This window comes from Odocoileus virginianus, chromosome 9 (genome assembly GCF_023699985.2).
Source record: "Odocoileus virginianus isolate 20LAN1187 ecotype Illinois chromosome 9, Ovbor_1.2, whole genome shotgun sequence".
Taxonomy (NCBI): Eukaryota; Metazoa; Chordata; class Mammalia; order Artiodactyla; family Cervidae; genus Odocoileus; species Odocoileus virginianus.
This window is the reverse complement of record NC_069682.1, coordinates 72,419,333-72,444,730: the sequence shown is the minus strand read 5'-3', so window position 1 is coordinate 72,444,730 and position 25,398 is coordinate 72,419,333. Positions and strand designations below refer to the sequence as shown.

At 50.1% G+C, this 25,398-nt stretch overlaps 1 protein-coding gene across 1 annotated transcript in view; it reads left to right on the top strand.

Annotated features, from left to right (window-relative positions):
- The window catches only part of KCNB1 (potassium voltage-gated channel subfamily B member 1), a 116,580-nt gene that overhangs the window by 24,214 nt on the left and 66,968 nt on the right, over positions 1 to 25,398 (top strand). The gene's annotated exons all lie outside the window — the stretch shown is intronic.

The following is a 25,398-nucleotide window of genomic DNA, read 5'->3' as shown; positions in this document are numbered from 1 at the left end:
ATCAGGATCTCTGGGGGTAGGACCCGGGGACTGGTATTTTGCCAAGCTCCTAGGTGATCCCAGTGTGCATCACGGTTGGGAAATCAGATTTCAGGGTGTCTGGTACTGGGGGTGTGTGTTCCACTCTGGCACACACAGAGGTCCAGCAAGCCCACTGGGCTGAGGTAGGGGCTCACTGCGAGCCTACCTGTCCTGGGCCGGTCAGAGTGGTCCAAAGACAGGCTCCCTTTTCCCTAAGAAATTAACTGAGCAGGAGTCCAGGGAGGATCATTTCACACCCTCAAAATGGAAGGAAACACTCATCTGTCTCCCAATTCAGCAGGGTAAGTTTCCCGGAATGAAATTCAACTCTCACCCTGCCCCTGCCCCCTGATATCCGAGGTCTGGCTGCTTGCTCTCTGATTCAGCTGCTACCTCTCTATCCATCGTCAGCATCCCAGACCCGGCTTTGCGGCAGGCTAGCTGTGCGGCCGCGGGCAAGTCACTCCGCCCCTCCGGTCTTCAGGCCCCTTGTCTGCACACTGTGAGCACGCCGCTGGGCTGTGTGATCTTCACGGGCATTTCTACCCTGGGGACCCGTGGATCTTCCTCGGGGAGGCAGCCACAGGCTCCTTAACCGCCCACCCAAGCCCTAGGTCAGGGATTGTCAAACTCTAGCAGAATACGGATTCCCAGGGCCAGCCCCCAGACTACAGAATCAACGTCTCTAGAGGCAGCCTGGGATCTGCATTCTAAACAGGGTCTCAGTTGATTCTGATGCTGGTGGCCCTCCAAGTACACTTTAAAAACATTGCGTCTCTGCCTTGGGGCTCACCATAAAAACCTTTTCTTCAGCCCGCATGAGCCACGCCCTTCTCCCAGCAGCTTCCTGTTTATAGATGGGGAAACTGAGGCTCCGAGAGGCCAAGTCCTTTGCCCAGGGCTCTGCCCTGAGTACATGGCATAGCTGGGATTCGAACACTGAATCTGCCTAACTCCAAAGCTGGAGTTCTCTCTGCATCCATTTTTAATTTTTTCCCCGCACACTGGCATGTGGGATCTTAGTTTCCTATTCAGGGATCAAACTCATGCCTCCTGCAGTGGAAGCACAGAGTTCCTAACTACTGGACCACCAGGGAAGGCCCTCACCGTCCATTTTTAAATGGCACCTTCTGCCCCCTGCACTCTTTCTGCCTTCCCTGCTTTATTGTTATTTTCTCCCATAGCAATTGTTCCCTGCTGGCCCACCTAACTCCTGGCCTACTTGAATATATGCTCCATGTGAGCAGGGCTTTCTGTTTGGCTTATTAAAGTGTCCCTAGCACCTGCACTCCGGTGTTCTTGCCTGGAGAATCCCAGGGATGGGGTATCCTGGTGGGCTGCCGTCTATGGGGCTGCACAGAGTTGGACACGACTGAAGCGGCTTAGCAGCAGTAACAGCAGCACCTGAACTAGGGCCAGACACCCAGCAGGTATTTAGTCAACTCTTGTTAATGAATGAAGTCACCACACCTCTCTAAGCCTCAGTTTCCCCATGCATAGATGTTTGACTCCGGCTTCCCAGGTGGTGCTAGTGGTAAAGAACCCGTCAGCCAATGCAGGAGACATAAAAGACACGGGTTCAACCCCTGGGTCAGGAAGATCCCTTGGAGGAGGGCATGGCAACCCACTCCAGTATTCTTGCCTGGAGAATTCCATGGACAGAATTCCTGGCAGGCTACATACAGTCACAGAGGGTCACAGAGGATTGGACATGACTGAAGCGACTTAGCACGCATGCAGAAGTTTGACTTACCCACTTCAAAATTCTGAGCTGATGGGTGTTTTGCTCATTGTAGATTGCTGTTCCCAGGGAAGGGGGTTTGAGCTTGGCATGAGTGAAGGGGAGGTGTGGGCCTGCTCAGGGCCGAAGGGTCCGGTGCCTTTAGCAGCCGGGGTGGAGGCTGCAGGCCAGGCCCTCACCCCCCGCCCCACCCCCGGGACTCTCTGCCTCACCTCTCCTGCTCTACCACACCCCCTTCTCGCAGGATCAGATCCCACCATCCTCCCACAGCCTGTTCCGGGGCCTTCCCCGAGGGCCAGCCAGGCCGCTTTGTCTTTCTTCACCTTGTAACTTCATCCACACCACCTGTTCCTCCAGTCCGGCCCCCATACCGACCTCCTTTGGTGAGGCCTCCCCAGTGAGCAAATTAGCTCAGAGTGTCTGAAAGCAATGATTCCGACGCACCATCCTGAGTGCCTTGCAGATTCTAGAATCCTCCAGACAGAATAATTCTAACTTGTATCTGGGCCCAGGTATGTGAAGTGCTGTTTCTTTTTGAATTTCTTATTTTTTTCAAATACTAGATTCCTTGGCCTGCCATGCAGGGAGGATGGTGGAAACTGAACCTCAGCTCACTCCAGTCTTTTCCTCATTTTCTTCCAAGGGTCGGCCCTGATCGGGGAGGTTTAGGGCTTGATGAGTTAATGCAGTAAGTCCACAGGCTGGATGCTGTAGGAACCTCATCTATATCCCTTTCCGGGCCTCCCTCTCTTGCTGTCTCCTAAAGTTCTTCCTCAGGAAAGCTTGTACATCAGGCTGTCAGTGTCTGCTTCTGGGAACACCCACCTGACGGTCATCAGGGGATGTGATCGTGTTGACATTTTTTAAAGTAATTTTATTTAGTTAGTTTTAGTTTGGGCTGTGCTGGGTCTTCACTGCTGCCCAGGCTTCTCCCTAGTCGTGGCGGTCGCGGGCTACTCTAGTTGTGGTATGCAGGCTTCTCAATGCGGTGGCTTCTCGTTGCAGAGCACGGGCTCTAGGGAACGTGGGCTTCAGTCATTGCGGTTCCTGGAGCTCAGGCTCATTCATTGTGACGCATGGGCTTAGTCGCTCCTCAGCATGTGGGAGATTCCAGGATTAGGGATCGAACCCATGTCTCCTGCATTGGCAGGTGGACGCTTTACCACCAAGCCATCCAGGAAGTCCCTGTGGCTCAGACGGTGGTAAAGCATCTGCCTGCAATGCAGGAGACCTGGGTTCGATCCCTGGGTTGGTAAGATCCCCTGGAGGAGGGGATGGCAATCCACTCCAGTATTCTTGCAGAGCCTGGAGGGCTATAGTTCACGGGGTCACAAAGAATCGGACATGACTGAGCAACTAACACACACAAGTACTAGGGACTGACAACTAAAAGCAGCCCTCGGTCTCAGGCAGTCCACCCTCCCAGCGTTCCCCCTCCTCCCATCTCCCCTCCATCTTCAGGATGACCCCAGACCACTCCCCATTGTCCTGCGGGGCTGAAAGCTTTAGCGTCTTCTGCTGACTCGGTGGGGTCGATGGCCAGAGCGGGCTGCAGCTCAAGCCTTTGTGTGCAACGGGCTTTTAAAGGCTGGCCTGGCCCTCCTTCCCCGCCCTCTCCACCAGGAATGCCTCCCCTCCCCAGAACGAAAGCACTGGCAAGCTGGGCCTTGTTTCCCTTCGGCCTGGGTGTTTGCTGAGGTTTGGCTTGGCAGCCTTCCGCGCCGACCTTGGACTGCGTAATGAATTCGGGAGAGGCTCTGTGCCAGGTCCCCATTAACGTGGCCTTTGAGGGTATCTCAGGGGCTCCCAAAAAATTTCGGCCTGTTCAGGTCAGGAAGTAGAGAGGGTGACCCAGGCAGGGAGAAGATGACAGATTCAACGGTCCTAAGGCCCTGTTTGACCTTGGACAAGTCACACCCCCTTGCTGGGTCCCTGACCCCCCAGCGCTAAAGGAGGGCATTGGGCTGGGTGATTCCTCCCAGCTCCCTGATGCACCCATTCACTGGAAAAACATTTACGGTGTGCTGAGTACGTGCCGGGCACTCTTCTAGGTTCTGAGAGCGGCGGTAGTAGTGTTAGTCGCTAGTTGTTAGTCGTGTCCAACTCTTTGCCAACCCCGTCGACTGTAGCCCACCAGGCTCCTCTGTCCGTGGGATTCTCCAGGCAAGAATACTGGAGTGGGTTGCCATTCCCTTCTAGGTTCTGGGAACATGGCAATAAATGAAACAAACTCCCTTCCTTGTGGGATAGCATAGCCCTACTTGGGAGCATAGAAAGAATGTGGGTTTTGAATTCGAAGACCTGGATTTTTTTTTTTTTTTTTGCCATTGACTTCTCCAAGCCTCAGTCTCTTCATCTGTAAAGCAGGGTTTTGCTGGGACATCACTGAGATAGGGAATGCAAATGTTCTTGGTAGTAGCCATATCTAACATTTATTAAATGCCTACTGTTTTCCAGGGCATAGATGTAGATAATACTTTGGCCACCTGATGCAAAGAACCAACTCAGTGGAAAAGACCCTGATGCTGGGAAAGATTGAGGGCAAGAGGAGAAGGGGTGACAGAGGATGAGGTGGTTGGATGGCATCACCGACTCGATGGACATGAGTATAAGCAAACTCAGGGAGATAGTAAAGGCCAGGGAAGCCTGGTGTGCTGCAGTCTGTGGGGTTGCAAAGAGGGGGACACAACTGAGCGACTGAACAACAGCCGTGGAGATAGTGACCCTCAGTCTCTCCATGAGGAGGGGTCCTCTAAGGATGGTGAATGAAGGCTCTGAAGCCATACTGGGTCAAATCCAGCTCTGCCGCTGCCGAGCTGTGTGACCTGGGATGAGCTTCTGCACCTCTCATGCAGGCTCCTTACCCATAAGAGGAAGGTCTACATACTAAGCTGGCTGGAAGAATGGAGTGGGTTAGGACCGGTACAGGCCTTAGAACAGAGCCTGGCACATAGTAAGTGGTCCATCCAGGGGAGGTGGGTGTTAGTCATCCCATTTATGGAGGAGAAAGCTGAGGCTCTACATACTTTACTGAGGTCAACCAGTGGAAAAGAGCTAAAGGAGATGCTGAAGGCCTTCCTGTGGTCTAGTCCCAGTGCCCAAAACTCCCCCGTCTCCCTTTAGCCAACTGGGACCTGGAGAGGCTAATTTGAGCTGCAGGCTGAAGCCGTTGGATTTATGGCTCAGAAATACCCCGGGTGCATCCATGAGTTTGTACATGGTGCATCCATGCACGCATGTGCAACTGTGCAAGCTTACTGGAGTGTGTCTGAATGTGTTAACAGTCATCATCTCTATGTGAGCTTCAAGAACAGGCAAAATGAAATTTGATGAAAGAAATCAGAACAGTGGTTGCCTCTGGGAATGCTGACTGGAAGGAGGCCTCGAGGGAACTTTCTAGGTGATGGAAATCTGTGTACCTTAATTGGGATGGCAGTTTTGCAGGTATATCCATTTATCAAAAGGCATTGTGCTGAAATGCTTAACATGTGTGCATTTTATATGGGTAAATTATATATCGATAAATAAAAGCATACCGGAGGAAAAGGATCAGGATGCGATCCTACTTACTGAGGGTGAACTAGCCACATGCTAGGCAGAGTTTTGGGTGCCGTAGCAGTGTCTACCGCTTACTGCTCACAGCAGCCCCGCATAGCCCCACGGACCTGTGTGCACCTTGTCCATGGCCCTTTATATGCAGGCGTAGGCGTGGCTTGCCAAGCACACATGTACACTCATTCGTTCCCGAACTCGAGGGCCTCGGCAGGCAGGCATGAGGGCGCACATGTGTCCACAGAGACAGCCACAGGAATAGCTGTCTGCCAGCACCTGTGTGGTATATGCAGGAGCATCACCGGACCATAGTCAGATGCTAACGGCGTGCCAGGCCCTGATCTGTGTAGACAAATCTAGTGCTCTTTCAGACAATAGTGGCAAGAGACAGACAGCCCGCCGCCTGTGCCAGGGAGGGGTGGGGACTCATGGGTACCAGGCAATTAGCATCTCTAAAGGGTGTCTTGGCTGACTGCTGGCTAATTTGCAGACATGTCCCATCAGCCAAGCACAGCAGGGGTGATGGGCCTCTGCCCACTTGTGAGCCACTCTTGGCTGTTCCTGGAAGGAACCCACACTTCTAAAAGTATGAACAGAGCCTGCCTGCTCACGCCAGCCCTGCCTCTGTCCTCTCCACTGCCTTGTGAGTTAAGGAGGACATGGAATCTCAGAGAGACTTAGCAACTTGTCCAGGGTCAAACAGCTAGCAGGCCAGGGACCCAGGACCGAGGAGCTTGCATTCACGTGTGTCTCTCACCACCGTCAGGCATTCACATGCAGCTTGCAAGATTTTTCCTTTTTTTTTCCTGCCTTTTCCTTTTACTAAAGCTACTATTGTTTTCTTAGTATTTTTCCCATAAATGGTTCATTTAAAAATTTTAAGTAAGTTTATTTTCAAAGGACTCTACCATGAATGGAAAATGAGGATCAGACACCCATAAACTGAAGTAGGGTGACCAACCTTCCCTGTCCCCGTTTGCCTGGGACTGAAGCAGTTCTCTGGACAGGGAGATTTTCAGTTTTAAAATTGGGATGGTCCTAGCAAACGGGGTTGAGTTGCATACCCTGAATGGAAAAGTGAAAGTGAAGTTGCTCAGTCATGTCCAACTCTTTGCAAACTCATGGACTGTAGCCTGCCAGGCTCCTCCACCCATGGGATTTTCCAGGCAAGAGTACTGGAGTGGGTTGTCATTTCCTTCTCCAGAGGATCTTCCCGACCCAGGGATTGAACCTGGGTCTCCCTGCATTATAGGCAGATGCTTTACCAGCTGAGCCACCACGGTAAAGCAAGTTTAAAAAAGAATGAGTCAGATTATTAAACTGTGACCTGCCACAGGCTCAGAGCCTGGAGTTTTTGACTTGGAGAACCTCTTTCCTGCCATCTCCCCCAAAGTCCCAGGGTCCATTCTGATTGGCTTGGCTTGGTCATGTGCTTTAACTGAGTCAATCCTTGTTGCCAGGGGAATGCACAGTTCTGATTGGTGAGCTCCACTCAGTGAGCCACATGGTTCCAGAGCCAAGGGATAGTTCCTCCAGAGAGTGAGGGAGGGAGTCCAGTGGTTAAGATTTCACTTCCCAAGGCAGAGGACCCAGGTTCAATCCCTGGTTGGGGAACTAAGATCCCACATGCTTGACACAGCCAAAAATTAAAAACTAAAATTTTTTTAAAGAGTGAGGGCATTTTTCACTGAGAGGGAGCCCCCACAGGCAGACACGGAACAGCAGTTGACCCCCCGCTCCCCATTCTCATAGGAACAACCTCCTCTTACTCTCCCAGGCCTTGGTTCCCAACCTGCTTCTTGCTCCCTGTGCCCCTTCCCTTCTCTGCATCGGCAAAATGGAGCGTTGAGGGAGGTTGACTTGAATGATCTCTAAGAACCTGCCAGGCTTTGCCATTGTGAGATTTGTCTTCTGTGGAACAATTATTAGGTGGAATATAGTGGTTGTGACTGTTTTTCTCCCTTTCAATTGCTCAGAGATAGATGAGAAAAGGGGAGGTCAAATAACATGAATAAAGGAGCACAAGACATTTCCAGACTCAAATCCCAGAGGTCACTCTTTCTGGCTCTGTGACTTTGAGCAAGTCACTTCATTCTCTGAGCCTGTTTCCTCATCTCTAAAATGTAAGAAAGATAGAACCTACTTAGAAAGGTCACAATGAGGATTAAAAATGGCAGAAAGTCTTTCTAAAGGGAATATGTCTGCAAGGAGGCATTTGGGGGCAAGAAACAGAAAAGCAAGTCAAACTGGCAAACACAATGAAGGGCATTTATTGGACGGTGTAACAGAAAAGTCTCAGTGAGTTTTGATCCAAGGTTGAAAGAGGAGTCACATGTCTTTTTAGTGTCTGTGATTCATTCTGATTTGCCCTTCTCTGTGAGTCAGTTTTGCTCTTGGGCTGGTTCCCTTCATGAGAGCACTAAAGGTAATTCTAGACTTCACATTTGCATATCATGTCATCCAGAAGAGAACTCCCAGCATTCCAGCAAAAGTCTCAGAAGTCAATCTTACTGGACTAGTTTAAGTCACATGTCACACTCTGAGCAATCTCAATGGTTAGAGGATGCAGTATGCTGATTGGCTTATCCTTGGGGCAGGAGCGGCGTCAGCTTCCTGAGGACCAAATGGATCTCTAGTTAATCAGGAAGAGGTTGGGAAGGGAAAAATGCATGCTAGGAATGAGGCAATAATAGGCTGAAGATTACCAAAGACTCTAGTGATGACAAGGATGAAAGAGTTCTCAGGGACATTTCTTGTCCTTCACTACCATTTACACAAGGGGAAACTGAGGCTCAGGGAGAAGAGGTGCCAGGTGGGTGTCACCTAGAAAATATGAACTGAGATCTGCCTTTAGTTGCTGTTAGATCACACTGAGATAATAATAATGCTTTAGGAAGGAAAAGAAGGGCTAAAATGCATTGTATACCTACTCCATGCTAGATTTTCTACCCTCATCATGTCATTTAATCCTTGTAGCCATTCTGTAGGTTCTGTCATGGCTCCCATTTTACAGATGTGAAATGTAACAATGACCAACTCAAAGTGACCTGCCCAGAGTCACACGTGCTAGGAGATGGTGCAACTGGGGTACTAAGCTGGTTGTGTATGAATTCCCATCAGAAGCACACTTGCATATCATGGGACTTCCCTGGTGGTCCAGTGGCTAAGACTCTGAGCTCCCAATAGAGCTCGATTCCTGGGTTTGATTCCTGGTCAGGGAATCGACAGGGGATCCCACTTGCTGCAACTAAAGCTCCCTCATGCCGCAAGGAAGATCGAAGCTCCCACGTGCTGTAACTAAGACCCAGTTCAGCCAAATAAAAAATTTAGAAAAAAGGCTACTTGCGTATCGTGTGGACCACCTGTGTGCCAGATGCTTCCCTGGACACCATCTCTTGCTTGAGGACTCAGCTGGCCTGTCCCCATTTTGCCAAAAACCCTGTCTGTGTCCTATTATGTGCTAAGTTGCTTCAGTTGCCTCTGACTCTGTGACCCTGTGGGCTGTAGCCCGCCCACTTCTCTATCCACTGAATTTTCCAGGCAAGACTACTGGAGTGGGTTGCCATTTCCTCCTCCAGGGGATCTTCCCAACCTAGGGATTGAACCTGCATCTCCTGTGCCTTCTGCATTGCAGGTGGATTCTTTACCAGCTAAGCCATAGGGTAGCCCCTGTGGAAGGAGGTTTGTTCTCAGGAGATATCAGAAATCCCTTCTTGGCTTCCAGAAATGGTCTGTTTTTCAAGTTGTATTTGCTAGCGGGGACTTTGTGACTCCTCTCTTGCCCTTTCTTTATCCTGCTCCTCATACCCTGCCCCCAACCTTTTCTGGCCCCTCTGGAGGTTCTGAGTCTTTCAGCTTCCTGATACCCAGCCCTGGGGCTGGCCGAGGAAACTTTTCTGGACTCCCAGGCCTTTGTCTCCCTGGGCCCCAGGGCTCAGCCCCGCCCCCAGCTGCCCCCTCCTGGGCCCCTCCCCAACACTGGTTTGGGGCCAATGTTTGGGCTGCTATGGCCCTGGCCAGGCTCGAAAAAGGAATTATTTCTGTCTCCTTGCATAGTTCTCAGACCAATTCCCAAAATGGGAAGTGGCCTGGGAGGTGGGGAGGGCCTCCCCACCCCCAGCTCCGGTGAAGGAGGGAGGAAAGGAGAACTTGGCAGAGCTGTGAGAAAGGAGGGGGCCCAGCCAAGGACTCCACGCACCACCCCGAAACACACACACACACACACACACACACATATACACACACACACACATATACACATACACACATACACATGCACACATACACACATATACACACAGAGAGAGACACACACACACACACAGACACCCACACACACCCACACACACCCACATACACACACACACAGACACACACACAGACACACAGACACACACAGAGACACATATGCACACATACACACATACACATGCACACACATACACACAGACATACACACACACACATACACACACATACACATACACAGAGACACACATACACACACATACACACACACACACACACACACACACACACACACTACAGCCCTTCTCCAGCCCGGCAGCCTGTAAAAATTAAGAAGCCTTAAGGTGGTCTCAGGCCCTTGGCTACTTCATAGGAAGAAAGGGCTCCAGCAATGGAACAGGGCATGGTAAAAATAAAGCCACAGGGGAATGTGTGTGGACCCCATGCCCAGGACTTTTAGAGGACTGAGGCTAAGCAAATAGGAGACACAAAATTGCAACTGGAGGCAATTGGAAAATTGTCTCCAATCCCGGCTGAGGGATGGGCAACTAGCCCGCCCAGAATGCTGTGCTCCGGCCTGATGAGCCTGGTCTTCCCCTCTCCTCTTCTTGGAAGCCTTCCCTGACTGCACAGGTGTTTGTGTCAGGGTCCTGCAAGGGGTGTTCAGACTGCAGGTGGTTATTCCGTCACCACCTGTTTCCCAACATCCTTCACGGGGTCCAATTACTACTCTTCCTGGCCTGTATCATTATGATGACCAGCTGGGTCACTGGCAGGGGTCAGGGGGCAGGTTGGGTCAGACTGTCTGGATTGTTGACCAAACCACTGACTATAGGAGGAATGTCTGAGTGATTGGCTTGGTGGTTGCCTGTCTTCCTGATGACCTGTCCATCTAACAAACTGGTCACACGCCCAAGTCACTGTTGGTCTGTCTGTCTTCCTGCCTGGGTGTCTGATTGATTGGATGGTTAACTGACTGGATGAACGGTTGTCTGCCTGTGTCTTTCTGTCCACCTAGGTGTCTGCCTGACTCACCTGTGCTGACTGAGTGGGTGACGGACTCTTTTTCTGTCTCCAGACTGGCTGAGTCGTTGCAAAACTCCCTGTCTGACAACATTGGCAGAGCTGTGACTAAAAGGATGACTGACTGACTGACTGACTGACTGACTGTCTGAGAGTGTTGTATCTCACTAATTGAATGCATAACAAGTTGTCCGTCTCCTTGTTTAAACACCTTTATGAATGAATGACCCAATGGTTGAGTGACCGCCTGATGATCTACCCACCTCCATGTCTCTCTGACTGGCTGACAGTCCGTTGGGCTATCAGTTTTCCAGGGTGATTGGCTGTAATTAGATGTATGCCCAAGTGTATTTCTTCATCTCCTGGTCTGACTGCCTACCTGCCTGCCTGGCTGTCTCCACGTCTGATTGTCAAGAGGGTTGACAGCCTGTTTGTCAATCTGTCTGCTGGGTGTCTGTTGTATCTGACTAATAGATGATGATAAAGTGTCTGTCTGTCTGTCTGTCTGACTGACTGACTGAGTGAGTTTCCCTGCCCATTCGTCTCTCTGTCTGACTGACTGACCATGTGCCTGATCAAATGGCTGAATGACTGACCCGTATCTGTCTGTTTCTGTGTCCAACTGACAAGATGGCCGACAGGGTGACTGGCTGTTTTTTCACCTCCATGTCCCACTGGAAGTAGGACATGGCTCACTGGATGTTTGACCCTTGACTCCCCAACTAGGACACAGCTCACAGGCTGTCCCAGGTAGTGACAGGGCTTGAAGGACGCACGGCTGGAACACCCCCAGCCCACCTCAGGAACCACACTTCCCGCCATCTCTCCACGTACCGCCCCCATGCCACCCACAGGAGCTAAAGTCCTTTCCCCTCCAAAGGAGGGGAGGGAACTGGGTGGGAAACTCAGGATCTGCTCCATCTCCATGATTTCAAAATGTCTGCACTCTGGGCGGGGGGAGGAAGTCGTGATGAATGTGTGTTCCTCACCCCACCCCCCATCCCTATTTTCAGGGAACCCCCAGAGGCCTTACAGAGGAAACATGCTGAGCACCGCCCCGGCCCTGCCACCCTTGGAAGAAGGGGACCTTTTGCAATCTTTAGACTCGCGTTGTTCACACATGGGCAGATTCCCAGGCCCGGGGGCAGATCCTGGCCGTCTGAGGGGCAGACAGCTGCTGCTGGAGAGACAGATCCCTTCCGTCAGCAGCCCCCCTCCTCCCACAGGGAGCTCCGTGGCCCCTCAGAATGAAGCCAGGCTGTGGGGAGTGGGTCAAGCTCAGCGGAGAAAAAGGAGGGCACCATCCTTTCCCACTGGCGGAGCTTCCTCCAGATGACAGAATTCTCCCAGCTGCGGGGCGGCCGTCTGACCTCCCTTCCTTAAAGACAGAATCCTGCCAATGGATTTTATTTCAGGGTAATTACTGTGCATGACTATGCGAGAAGGAGATGTGCAGGGAGAAAAAGGAGGGATTTGAGAGCATTTGGATGGAAAGGGGCCTCCCAAGAATCTAGCTCCGTCTAAATCATGCCTTCCTTAGCTTCTTCAGGGCTCCCCAAGTCCTGCCAGGCTGCCCGCCACCACCCGCCCAGAGGCGGCAGTCTGGACGATGCTCACGCAGGTGAAGGGATTCCCTGGTCCAAGCTCAGGGAATGGTGGGAAGAAGACATTCTGGAAGACTTCCAGACCCCTGGACGGTAGACAGCAGCAGCTGGCGATGGTGCTGTGTACCTGAGGCTAAGGTAAAGCTCAGCGTGTGCCCAGGAGCAGGGCTCTCTGCCTGTGACCAAGGTCATGGCTCACCCTAGGGCCAAGTCGGATCTGTCAGTGACCAGTTTCCGGGCTCAAGCGATGAGCAAGATCAGGATTGAGAGTGTGACCAGGACCAGGACTCAGGGTGATGAGGGTCAGGGCTAATTCTTGACAAGGATCAGAGCTAAATCAGAGACTGAGGTCAGTGTGTGACCTGGATCATAGCTCTCAGCATAAGACTAGGTCTGTGACCAGAACCGAGGCTCAGACTGTGACCGAATTGAGAGCTCTGTTGTAAGCAGGGTCAGGGCTTAGACTGGGATCAGGGTCAAGAAGGAATCTGTGACCAGAATCAGGATTCAGTGTCACCAGGATTAGAACTTAGTTTGTGACCCAGGGCAGGGCTTGTGTAGGGGCCGCAACCAGATTCAGTCTGGAGCCTTGGGCTCTAAGAGTCAACTCAGGTCCTCATCCCTAAAGGACAGGCAGGCCAAGGCACTGGTGGTTCCCTCCCATCCTGCTCCGTCCTGCCCCTGGGCTCCGAGGGCAGAGCCAAGGTGCCACGTGCGCCTCGGGGTCAGGTGAGCTACAGAGAGGTGCTCCCTCGTCCCTGTGTGTTCTGCTGGAGGTGGGACCAGAGAGCCAGCCTCAGGTCTGGAGGAGGGTGTAGAGGCAGGGGAGTGCCCCTGATGAACAGGGAAGAGGAGGAAAAAGAGAAGAAAATCATGAAAGGAAGTATTTACAAGTTTGGGATCTAGAGCAGACAGCCCAGGTTTCAATTCTGGTTCTGCCACTTACCCAGCTGTGTGACCTTGGGCAAGTTACTCATCCTCTCTGTTCCTTTGCTTTCTTATCTGTAACATGGGGATAAAAATCCTATTGACGTCATAAAAGTGAAAATGTTAGTCGCTCAGTCATGTCCAACTCTTTGCAATCCCATGGACTGCAGCCCACCAGGCTCCTCTGTCCATGGGATTCTCCAGGCAAGAATACTGGAGTGGGTAGCCACACCCTCCTCCAGGGGATCTTCCTGACCCAGAAATCGAACCCAGGTCTCCTGCATTGCAGGTGGACTCTTTACCATCTGAGCCACACTTTAAGTCCATTTACTTCATAGGATTGAAGTAAGGATTAAGTAAATTAACATGTGTAAAATGCTTGCAGAGTGCCTCGTTGCTGTTCAGTCACTAAGTTGTGTCTGACTCTTTGCAACCCCATGAACTGCAGCACGCCAGGCTTCCCTATCCTCCCCTATCTCCCGGAGTTTGCTCAGACTCATGTCCATTGAGTCTGTGATGCCATCCAGCGATCTCATCTTCTGTCGCCCCCTTCTCCTCCTGCCCACAAAGTGCCTGGTAGGTTGTAAGTTCTGGGTTTTAATTGTCTTAGTTCCAAAGCCACATGGGGCTACACCTTGTGAACAGCCTAGGAGGGAAGTCCTACCAGGGGAGAGAGGGCTTGAGCCTAGGCTCCTGACCCTTGGCCAGCTCCCCGGATCTGTAAGCCTTCCCTCTGTTAAGTTCCAGTGCCTCTGTAATCGCCTGGACACCATCATTGTATCACAAATAACGCTGGTAGTTACTTCTCCAGTGGATCTATGCTCCCAACTACAGTATCTACCCTCGAGGGCTGATTTCTCATCTTTCCTGCTTAACGCTGAATTCTTAGCACCCAGCATAGCAGCTGCACACAGTAGGTGCTCAAGAAACAGTTACTGACTATGTGATCATAATAAAGGCATCCAGGCACTGTGCTTTACTTCTGATTTTTTGATCCAGTCTTTTAAAACCTGATAATTAAAATGAATACACCTACCCAGTGAAGACTAATTCAAATGATACCAAAGGGTATAAATGGAAAGATAACAATCTCACCCCCACATTTCCAGGCTCAGAAAAAAACATTTTCTTGTACTTCTTTTAAGAATCTTTTTCATATGTTTGTATCTTCATGCTCAAATATTTCACAAGCACTGCAGCAATACAGATTTTTGTCTGTTTTGTCCACTGCTGTATTCCCACTGGTTAGAACAGAGCCTGGCAAGTAGCAGGTTTTCAATAAGGGTATGTTGAAAATTCAATTTTTTTTCTAAAACCAATAGAACTGTGTCATACATCCTGCTCTGTACCTTGCTTTTTAACTATTAATAAATTAATAAACCTTAGAGCTCTTTCCACATCAGCAAAAACACATTTACCTCATTTGTTTTTAATGGCTACATAATCTTCCAGGCCATGGATGAACCATAATTTATTTAAGTAGATCCTCCATTGAGGTAGTTTCCGTTTTTTCATTTTTCTTTTAATTTAATGTAATTCGTTTATTTATTTTTGACTGAGCTGAATCTTCATTGAGGCATGAGGGCTTCCTCTAGTTAAGACGAGCGGGGGCCACTCTCTAGCTGCAGTGTGCAGGCTTCTCATTGAGGTAGCTTCTCTTATTGAAGAGCATGGGCTCTAGGGCTCTCGAGCTTTAGTAGTTGTGGGTCACAGGCTTAGTTGCCCCAGGCCATGTGGAATCTTCCCAGACCAGGAATCAAACCCGTGACCCCTGCATTGGCTGGCAGATTCTTAACCACCGGACCACCAGGGAAGTCCCGGTTTTAATTTTTGTGATACCACGCGTTGACTCTGCAAGCGGTTGTCTCTGATTCTGACTAAGACAACATTTCAGAGGGGTCGTCCCTTGCCCTAGCTCACCCAGCGCACCTCCAAACCCACTCCACCACCACACCGAGGCCCACCAGTGGCTCTCACTGAGTTTTTCCATCACCAATCTCAGAGAAAGCGGCCCTGCAGCACTGTGATCTCCTGCATAGGGGTTGGACCTTCAGCAAGGGTCTCCCAGACTTTGCAACGCCTCCTAAGAGCCTAATGCAGGCTCAGGAGAGTAAGAGCCCCTGGATGGACCTGGGATCCATGCCTCCAGAGCTGTGGTTAAGGCAACTGTTCTCAGCCAGGAGTGTTTTGCCACTCAGGGGACACTTGGCAAAGTATGGAATATTTTTGGTTATCCCATCCAGGACGATGGGTGCTATTGGCCTCTAGTGGGTAGAGGACAGGGATGGTGCTAAACATCCTCCAGTGCATGGCCCCCGAGGCAAGAAAGACCCAGCCCCGTGGTGCCTTGGGGGAGAAACGCTGTGTTAAGGGCGTGGACTCTGGCCCAGACTTCCTGGAACCAAACCCTGACCTGCCATCTATCAGCTGAGCGATCTTAGGCAAGTTGTTTAACCTCTCTGTGCCTCAGTTTCCTTATCTGTAAAATGGGGATAAGAATAGGCACTCTCAGGACTTCCCTGATGGCCTGGTGGCTAAGAGCCTGAGCTCCCAATGCAGGGGCCTGGGTTTGATCCCTGGTCAGGGAACTAGATTCCCATATACTGCAGCTAAAGATCCTGTGTGCCCACATTGAAGATTCCATGGGCCGTGACTGAGACTGGGCATGGCCAAATAATAAATAAATAAATAAATGAGCAAATAAAAGCGGAGGCCCTTTCTTCCAAATGTATATGTATTAGGCTTGTAGAGCACTTTGACAAGAGCTTACCTATGGTAAGCTCTCAGTATATGAGGCCACAACTGGAATCCTTGCCCTGACAATCTAGGTGTCAGAGCGAGCTGGGGGAAGATGTACTCTGTAGCGAAAACAGGGCAGCCAGGCCGTTCCCTGCTCCGCAGCCCAGCCTCCCTCAGGGAGTGTGACTATAGTCCACAGATAGAAATAGAAGCCCCCGGATGCTACTGACCTCTGATCGGTCAGGAATGGAGAAAAAACTGCTCAGAAGACTGTTTCCATTTTGGCGGCTGAAAAAGCAGCTCCCAGGGGACCCTCAGACGTTGGGGATTTTCCAGAAGCTGAACATGGAAAGGTCTTAGAGAGCAGCAACCCTAAGCTCTCCATTTTACAGATGGGGAAACTGAGGCCCAGAGAGGGTGTAAGACTTGCTCACACAGCAAGGCAGATCTGAGCTGAAAGCCAGCCTAGGACGTAATCTCTGCAGCTCCACCCAAAGGCCCTTCTCAGGCACAGACTTGTATCCAGGTTATATTCATTCATCCCTCTTGGATGAGAGACTCCGGAGTCCAGCCTGCCTGGAAAGCAAGGTCGTATAAGTGTTCACAAGCACAGCTTTGACCGCAGACAGACCTTGGTTCAAGTCCCAGTTCTACCAGTTACCTGCCATGGCCTTGAGTAGGCCACGTACAGTTCTCTGAGCCTCAGTAAAATGGGCATCGGCATTTTTTGGTGTTGAAAGGGTTAAAACAATGCCTGGGGCCTCTGGCACATTGCTGGGGGAATGCAAATGGGCCAAGTTTCTCTGCAGGACAGTCTGACATTTGGGAACTCTTAAAAGGCATCTGGGGACTTGCCCGGTGGTCCAGTGGTTAAGACTCCATGCTCCCAATGCACGGGGCCCAGGTTCCATCCCTGGTCAGGGAACTAGATCCTGTGTGCCAAAACAAAGAGCCTGAGTGCCGCAACTAAGACCCGGATCAGCCAAATAAGTAAATAAAAAGAAATATTTAAATAAAAAAATAAGAGACATCTGCCATTTCTATTCCTGGATCTCCTGGAGGGCATGGCAACCCACGCCAATATTCTTGCCTGGAGAAGCCCATGAACAGAGAAGCCTGGCAGGCTGCAGTCCATGGGGTCGCAGAGTCGGACATGACTGAGTGACTGAACACACACATGGAACACACACACGTACACAGCCATGCCCTGACATGTGGGAATATATGTACTTGGATAATCTTTGCAAGGTTGAGAACCGTAGCCTAAGAGGGGACTGGGTGACGGACTTACGTGACATAAAAACAAAGTCTTTGACACAATAATTAACTTTGTGTGTACTGATCTGTAACAACCTACAAGACATATCATTAAGTTAATAAGTAAGATCCTGAAGAGTAGGTATCAAGAGTGCTACCTTTTTGTGGGAAAAAAAGAATATGAAATGAAGTGAAGTCGCTCAGTCATGTCTGACTCTTTGCGACCCCATGGACTATAGCCTACCAGGTTCCTCCGTCCATGGGATTTTCCAGGCAAGAATACTCGAATGGGTTACCATTTCCTTCTCCAGGAGATCTTGCCAACTCAGGGACTGAACCCAGGTCTCCCGCATTGTAGGCAGACGCTTTACCGTCTGAGCCACCAGGGGAAATACAAATGCTATGTATGAATAGTACATTAGTCACTAAGGCAGGCAGCTGCAAGGAACAGAACATTCAACAAACAATGGTTTGAACAAGCACAACAAAAGTCCAGAGTTGGGCAGACCAGTGCCAACCCAAATTCCCAAGGATTCAAGCATCTTCCTTCTTCCCATTCAGTGTGTGGCTTTGATCCTTGTGGTTTCAAAATGGCTGCACTGCCTCCAGGCATCAAGTCCACCTTCCAGCAGGAAGGAAAATGAAGGACAAAGAGCAAAAGGATAATAAAAAGAAAAAGCTTCTTTTCTAGGTGCTTTGTCTTTGGGGGGAAGTAGAAAGGAATGCCTTGCCCAGGGACTTTTGCCTACATTTCATTGCACAGAACTGAAGGCTGCCCCTGGTTGGGATTCTATTAGTAAGCTGGAGGATGGATATTGAGTAGGGGACACCCATTCGTAGCTCATCACTGGAAGGATGCATAAGGAACTGGGAACAGTGGTTGGTTCCAGGAAGGGGAGCTGAACCACAAGGAATAGGGACAGAAGGGAGATTCCCCCCTCCTTTACCTGTATGTATATCATCTTGTACATTTTTGATTTTCAAATGATATAAATGTATTACCTTCTCAAAAAATATTATTTATGGAAAAATGTAATTTAGAAAAAAGGCAATGTCTACAAAATGCCTGGAACATAATAGGCTCTCGGTAAAACTGACTTTCTATTTAAGCACTTGTTTTAGCATCAGATGTGGATTAGATTGCCAGGTCTGCCATGTCTAAGCTTTGTGACCTAGGGCATGTATCTTCATCTTTCTGTGCTTCCATTTCCTTGAACAAGGTACAGAAAAACACATTCTTTGAGCAACTGGCAGAGAATTTCTCCCAGGAGCCCAGTGCTATTGGGGAGACCTCTTGAAATAAGTGAGCTTCTGGAGGCAGTGGGGGTGCAGCCCATGCTTCCCAGGAAGGGAGTGAAATTATGCTTCGTGAGATAAACAGAAGAATTGCTGGTGGGAACAGGGCATTGTTGTTCAGTCGCTCAGTCGTGTCCAACTCTTTGCAACCCCATGGGCTGCAGCACACCAGGCTTCCCTGTCCTTCACTATCTCCCAGAGTTTGCTCAAACTCATGTCCATTAAGTTGGTGATGCCATCCAACCATCTTGTCCTCTGTTGTCCCCTTCTCCTCCTGCCCTCAACGTTTCCCAGCATCAGGGTCTTTTCCAATGAGTTGGTTCTTTGCATCAGGTGGCCAAAGTATTGGAGTTTCAGCTTCAGCATCGTCCTTCCAATGAATATTCAGGATAGCTTTCCTTTCGGACTGGACTGGTTTGATCTCTTGCTGTCCAAGAATCTGCTCCAGCATCACAATTTGAAAGCATCAATTCTTCGGCACTCAGCCTTCTTTATGGTCCAACTCTCACATCCATTCACGAACACTGGAAAAACCACAACTTTGACATATGGACTTTTGCTGGCAAAGTGATGTCTCTGCTTTTTAATACACTGCCTAGGCTTTTCATAGCTTTTCTTGAGTGCCGACCATGTGCCAGGTACTGTTCCAAGTGCTCTTACATACATTTGCTCACTTAACCCAGACAACAGTCATTCAAGGGTCTATTATTATTATCATTTTATAGATGAAGAAACTAAGTCTAGGGACTTCCCCCATGCAGTCCAGCAATTAAGACTCTAAGTTCTGAATATAAGGGGTGCATATTCCACCCCTAGTGGGGAAACTGGGCTCCTGCATGCCATGTGGTGCGGCAAAAAAAAAGGAAAAACAAGCTGAGTCTGCAATTAAGTCTGCCAGAATGACAGTGTTGGCTGGAGTTTGGTAACTGGTAGTAGAGGCTGAGGCGGGGCCCAGGAGGGGACAGGACACTTGATCACAGGAGAGGGATGCAGCAAGCATCTTGAGTCTACACTTTCATAGGAGTTTTCAGGGTTCTGGGTGGGGTCTGCAGATAGGGTGTTGATCTTGGACAGTGCAAGGAGTTCAGACTGTTCATTAGGTAGAAAGCCCCCTCTCTAAAAGTCTCTGCAAATGTCAGGGCTGTAGGGCGGTGCAGGCAAGACCAGGAATGAGATGGTGCACTCCACACCAGCCCCTGAGCACGCCCCACACCTCCTCTTTCAGCCTCCAGGCCAGGCCCCCATCACCTCTCACCTGGTCCATCATGGTAAGCTCCTCCCTGGTTTCCCAGCTTCCCTCCTGCCGACTTCCACTCCCGAGTCCACTCTCCAACCCCAGCCAAAGGGCGTCCGTGAACACCTGAGTCAGAGCCCATCCCCGCTCTGCTCTCAACTGTTCCCACCTCGCTCAGAATAAAGCTACCGTTCTCAGCACAGCCTACCAGCCCCTCCATGATCCAGCCCCCATCAATGCTCTGATGTCATTTCCTGCCACCTTCCCCCTGACTCCTTACATTCCAGCCCCACTGGATTTTTTTAAAAACTTTTTTTTGAGGGGGAGGGGGCGCTGCATGTGATCTTTAGTTGTGGTGTGTGGGATCTAGTTCCCTGACCAGAGATTGAACCCAGGCCTCCTGCGTTGGGAGTGTGGAGTCTTAGCCACTGGACCACCAGGGAAGTCCTCAGCCCCACAGGATTATTGCTCCTGCCTCAGGGCCTTTGCACTTGCTGTTTCTCCAGGTGCTCGCCCACCAGATATCAGGGACTCGCTCCATCTCTTCATTCAGGTTCAACTGTCACCTCCTCAGAGTGGCCTTCCTGAACCACAGCGCCTCTCCCCTGCCTATCCCTCTCTTCCCTTCCTGCTTTATTTTTCTTATCACCACAAGTCAAATGATACTTTTATTTGTTCCCTTGTCTCCTTCTTGTTAGGTTCCTGAGAGGCCAGGAGTTTTGTTTTGCTCACTCAGCTCATAAATATATCTATCTATCTGCATACATGTCCACATACATATAACAGTTCTGTTGAGATATTGAGATGTATAAGTCACCCATTTAAAATGTACAATTCAATCATTTTTAGTATATACAGAGCGGTACACAGCCATCACCATAATCAATTTTAAAGCATTTTAAAAATAGTTTTGTTTGACAAGAGGAGAATCTTGCTCACATAAATGCTCTATCATTTTATTTTTTTGGCTGCACCGCACAGCATGTGGGATCTTAGTTCCCTGACCAGGGATCGAACCCAAACCCCGTGCAGTAGGAGCATGGAGTCTTAACCCCTAGAACACCAGAGAAGTCCCTGAAGCATTTTTGTCATCCCAAAAAGAAAACCCATACCCACTAGCAATCACTCTCTATTTCCCCACCCCCTTTCCAGTCCCAGGCAACCACTGGTCTACTTTCTCTCTCTGTGGTTTGCCTCTTCTAGACATTTCACCTAAGTGGGGTCATACAGAATGAAGGCTTCTGTGTCTGGCTTCTTTCAGGTAGCATAATGTTCTCAAAGCTCTTTCACATAACATGTATCAGTAGTTCATTCATTTCTGCGTCTGAGTAACATTCCATTGTATGGAGCATGCTGCATCTTGCTTATCCTTCATCAGCTGATGGATATTCAGGTTGTTTCTTCCTTTGGTTGTGATAAGTAATGCTGCTGTGAACATTTGTAAACAAGTTCTTATGTGGGCATAGGTTGTCAGTTCTCTTGGGTATATGCTTAGGAGTGGGATTGCTGGGTCACTTGGTAACTCTGTGTTTAACCTTCTGAGGAGGTTTCCCATTGCTTTTTTTAAAAATAATTTTTTAAAAAAAATTTATTTGACGGCACTGGGTCTTAGTTGCAACATGCAAACTCTTAATTGCAGCATGTGAGATCTAATTCCCTGACCAGGGACTGAACCCAGGCCCCCTGCATTGGGAGCATGGAGTCTTAGCCACGGGACCACCAGGGAAGTCCCTTCCCAGTGTCTTTGATTTGCCTTTCCCTGATGGGTAATTGTGAACATTACTTGAGTGAACTGAATGACAAAATCTACTAGGCTCAGCCAACTCAACTGCTCTCGAGATTATGGCAGGGATGAAGTCTGATGCTAAGAGGTGCCCCACCCCTGCAACACACACACGCACACACACTCCCCCGCCCCCCACCACCAGCCAGGACCCTGTCTGAGGCCGGCCACTCTCCAGGGCAGCCCTCCACTCTGATTGGCAGGAGTGGCCAGCTCTGGGGGCTAAGCTCTAGGAAGCATCACTGCAGTCTCCTCCCCAGTATCGCTAGAACCATGGCTGGGTCTCCCCTCCTTCCATTTGCTCCTCAGCCTTTGTGGGAGCTGCTACTACCTCCTGAAAAAAAAGTGAGGCTCTGACTTCTGGGCCCTGGGACACCATCTGAGCCCTGTGCTAACTCAGTGAGGGGGGAGGGCTCCAAAGTGGCCAAGACTCAGCCCATGGAGCTCTCCCTGTAGTGGGAGAGGTACATAGTGCATGAGTAGACAAACATGTAAGGTGATTTCAGGAAGGGATAAGTGCAGTGAAGAAGAATAGAGAAAAGGGAAGTTGAGTGGCAAGTAGAGAGGCTGCCAATTTAGATGATAATAATAGTACTAGATGTGGCTTCCCAGATGGCTCAGTGGTAAAGAATCTGCCTGCCAATGCAGGAGGTGTGGGTTTGATCCCTGAGTCGGGAAGATCCCCTGGAGAAGGAAATGGCAACCCACTCCAGTATTCTTGCCTGGGAAATCCTATGGACAGAGGAGCCTGGTGGGCTGCAGTCCATGGGGTCCAAAAGAGTTGGACAAGACTTAGCGACTAACAATAGCACTAGACACTTCTGTGGTGTTTACCAAGGGTCAGGTGCCATTCAAAGCAGTTTACATATATTTCCAAGCGAGGCAGTCAGAGAAGCCTCTCTGTCACGGAGAAAACAGATCCTGTTCCCCCCCTGCCACACAGACACACACAGGCATGCTTCATGGGCACTGACTTTAAACCAGAAAAATAAGGAGCCATGTGAATTGCAGCATGTGGGTGCTCCAGAAGTGAAAGCAGCAAGCACAAATGTCCTGGGGTGGAAATGCATTTGGTAGTTTCTAGGACTAGTAGGGAGGGAGTGTGTGGGTGTGGAAGCGAAGGGAGCGAGCAGGAGGTGAGGTCAGCAGAGTTGAGGGGAGGTGCAGATCAGGGTAAATGACCTCACAGGGAGACCTGTAGGGAGAACCCAGATTCAAACCCGGCTCTCAGGACCTGTAGCCCAGGGCTCTCTCGGGGACCACACACTCCTCTTCTGTCAACCTTGCTCTCATCTCCACTCCCAGAAGGCATCTCATGGAGGTCTGTAGCTCTCCTGCCTAGAGGCTGGGAGGACACAACGTGACCCTCTTTTCCCAGCCCTGTTGGGGCCCAGCATCAGCCTTCACTGGAGCCCAGGTCCACCCCTTCCCGACTGTGTGGCCTGGGCCAAGGGACCTGACCTCTCTGGGCCTCAGGTTCCTCCTGTGCCAAATGGAGATCTCACTTCAGAAGGTCTGGGTGAGAATTAACACAGGCTGAGATGGCGACTTCCCTGGTGGTCCAGTGGTTAAGCATCCGTCTTGCAGCGCAGGGGACGCGGGTTCCATCCCTGGTCGGAGAGCTTCGATATCACATGCCACGACGCAACTACTGAGCCCTCGAGCTCTGGAGCCCAGGCACTGCAACTAGAGAGTCCGTGCACTGCAACGAAAAGACCCCACAGGACGCGAGGAAGATTCCGAGTGCTGCAACTAAGACCCGACGCAGCCAAATACATGAATATATCTTTTTTTAAAAATACATTCGTATAAAGCTTTAAAAAAAATAGGGTGAGATATACCCAGTGCTTAGACTGACACCTTGTAAATGCTTAACAAATCTGGCTTTTATTATTTCAACTGCTATTTCATTTTATTTTTACTCCTGCCCTATCCTGGGTGTGATGGGCAGGGGTGGGTGCTTCTGGTTGGCATAACTTGGAGCCAGGGATCTGGGGGCAGAGGGAGGAGGGAGAAGGTCCAGGGCGCAGACCCCCAGGAGGGGTCTCATCTGACATTGTAGGCCCAGTGCTAAGAGGATAAGTGAGTGAGCTGTGAGTCAGGAAGAACTTGCAAGGGCACTTCCCTGGTGGTCCAGTGGTTAAAACATCCCATTCCAATTCGGGGGTTGTAGGTTTCATCCCTAGTGGGAGGAGCTAAAATTTTACTTGCCTCATGACCAAAAATAAAACAAAATAAAACGAAACAGAAACAATACTGTAAAAAAATTTTAATACAGATTTTTTTAAATGTGGTCCACATAAAAAGAAATTTTTTTAAAGAAGCTTGCAGGGTGCCTACGATGTGCCAGGCCTGTGGCTAGGCAAAAGTGGAGTGGGGATGGAGAAGCAAACAGAGTTAGCATCACTGCAGACACCTCCCCCTCCCACTGCTACGCCCGCCCTCCAGCCGGCAGCTCCAGAAAGGCCACAGGCTCTGTCTCAGGCTCCCAGCTCCTGAAGCAGCGCTGGGCTCCGTGCTCGGAAGGGCCCCACACTTTGTTTATGTTCTGCTGTCACTGTCTGGAAAATCATAATAATTTCTGAACAAGGGGCCCTGCATTTTCACTTGGCACTGGGTTCTGTATATCAGGCATCCAGCCCTGGCTGACACGGAGCTGAGCTAGAAGGCTCCCCTTCCCTTGCCAGAGCCAGCCAAATGGATGCTTGCTTTCTGTTGGGATTTGGAGACATTATTTGATCTCTCTCATCAAGCGCCTTGTGAGTTTTCTCGGAGGGTCAAGAGAAGTGTTTGTCTTTTAGAGGAACCGGAGAGCCCAGGAAACAGGGAGAGAGAGGGCCACACAATGCTTTAATAGGGAGGAGGTGGGGGCTAAAAGAGTTGGATATGACTTAGCTGCTAAGCAACAGCAACAAAAAAGATGGGGGGCAGGTTGCTGATTACCAGGGACTCTGTCCCCTGAGATTTTTCTATAAATCACAGCTCTGACTCCCAGGACCCCAAAACCTCCTGGAAGGGAAGGGAAACACCACTGGTCAGCACCACTTTGTGCCCAGAGCTTTCCCTAATGTCACCAAATCATGATCATCATTATTATTATCAGTCCGTTTTGCACAGGATGAAGCTGAGACTCCATAAGGCAATGCCAATTGGTTGAGATCCCCTGGCTCGTGGGAGCAGGGGACGGAGGTAGAGAAGCAGGGGTGGCAGAAAGCAGGACCACGCTACCCATTTCACGGGCCCTGAGAACTGTGGCCTCGCTCCCCGAAAACTACTAAATGTTACATTTGATGGCTGCATTGACACAAAGGTGAATAGATTAAGATTACAAAAGAAAACATCTTCTGCAGTCTAAAAGTCCATTGTGTTTCTGGGATTTCCCTGGTGGATCAGCAGTTAGGACTCCTCGCTTTTCACTGCCAAGGGCCCAGGTCTGATCCCTGGTTGGTGACCTAAGATCCCTCAAGCCATGCAGCACAACCAAAAAATAAAAAATTCATGGTCTCCCTTCTAATTATAAAGAAGTGAGAACACTGGGGAGAGGTCCCTAGAAGCCACGTGAGCCCCACGCTCTATCCCTCCGGCATTTCATAAAGAAGTTGGCCCTGGCAGGTGTAGAGGCAGAGAAAAAAGAGAAGAAAGGCGTGGGGAGAAGGGAGAGCAGGAAGAAACATCAAGGCTGCAAGGAAACAGGACTGGTGGCGGCCAGAACTTCCATCTCTGCCCCAGCATTTGCACCCTGGGACTCACCTCCCCTGAGACCCCATCTCCCTGACCACCTGGATTCATCTCCTCTGGAAGCTCTCTTTTTTTTAATTAATTAATTTATTTTATCACACTGCATTAGATGTGGGATCTTCATTCCCTGACTGGGGATCGAACCCACGTTCCCTGCAGTGGAAGGGCAGGGTCTTAAACACTAGACAACCAGGGAAGTCCCATTTCTGGGAGCGTTATCTTCCCAGCCTGCACC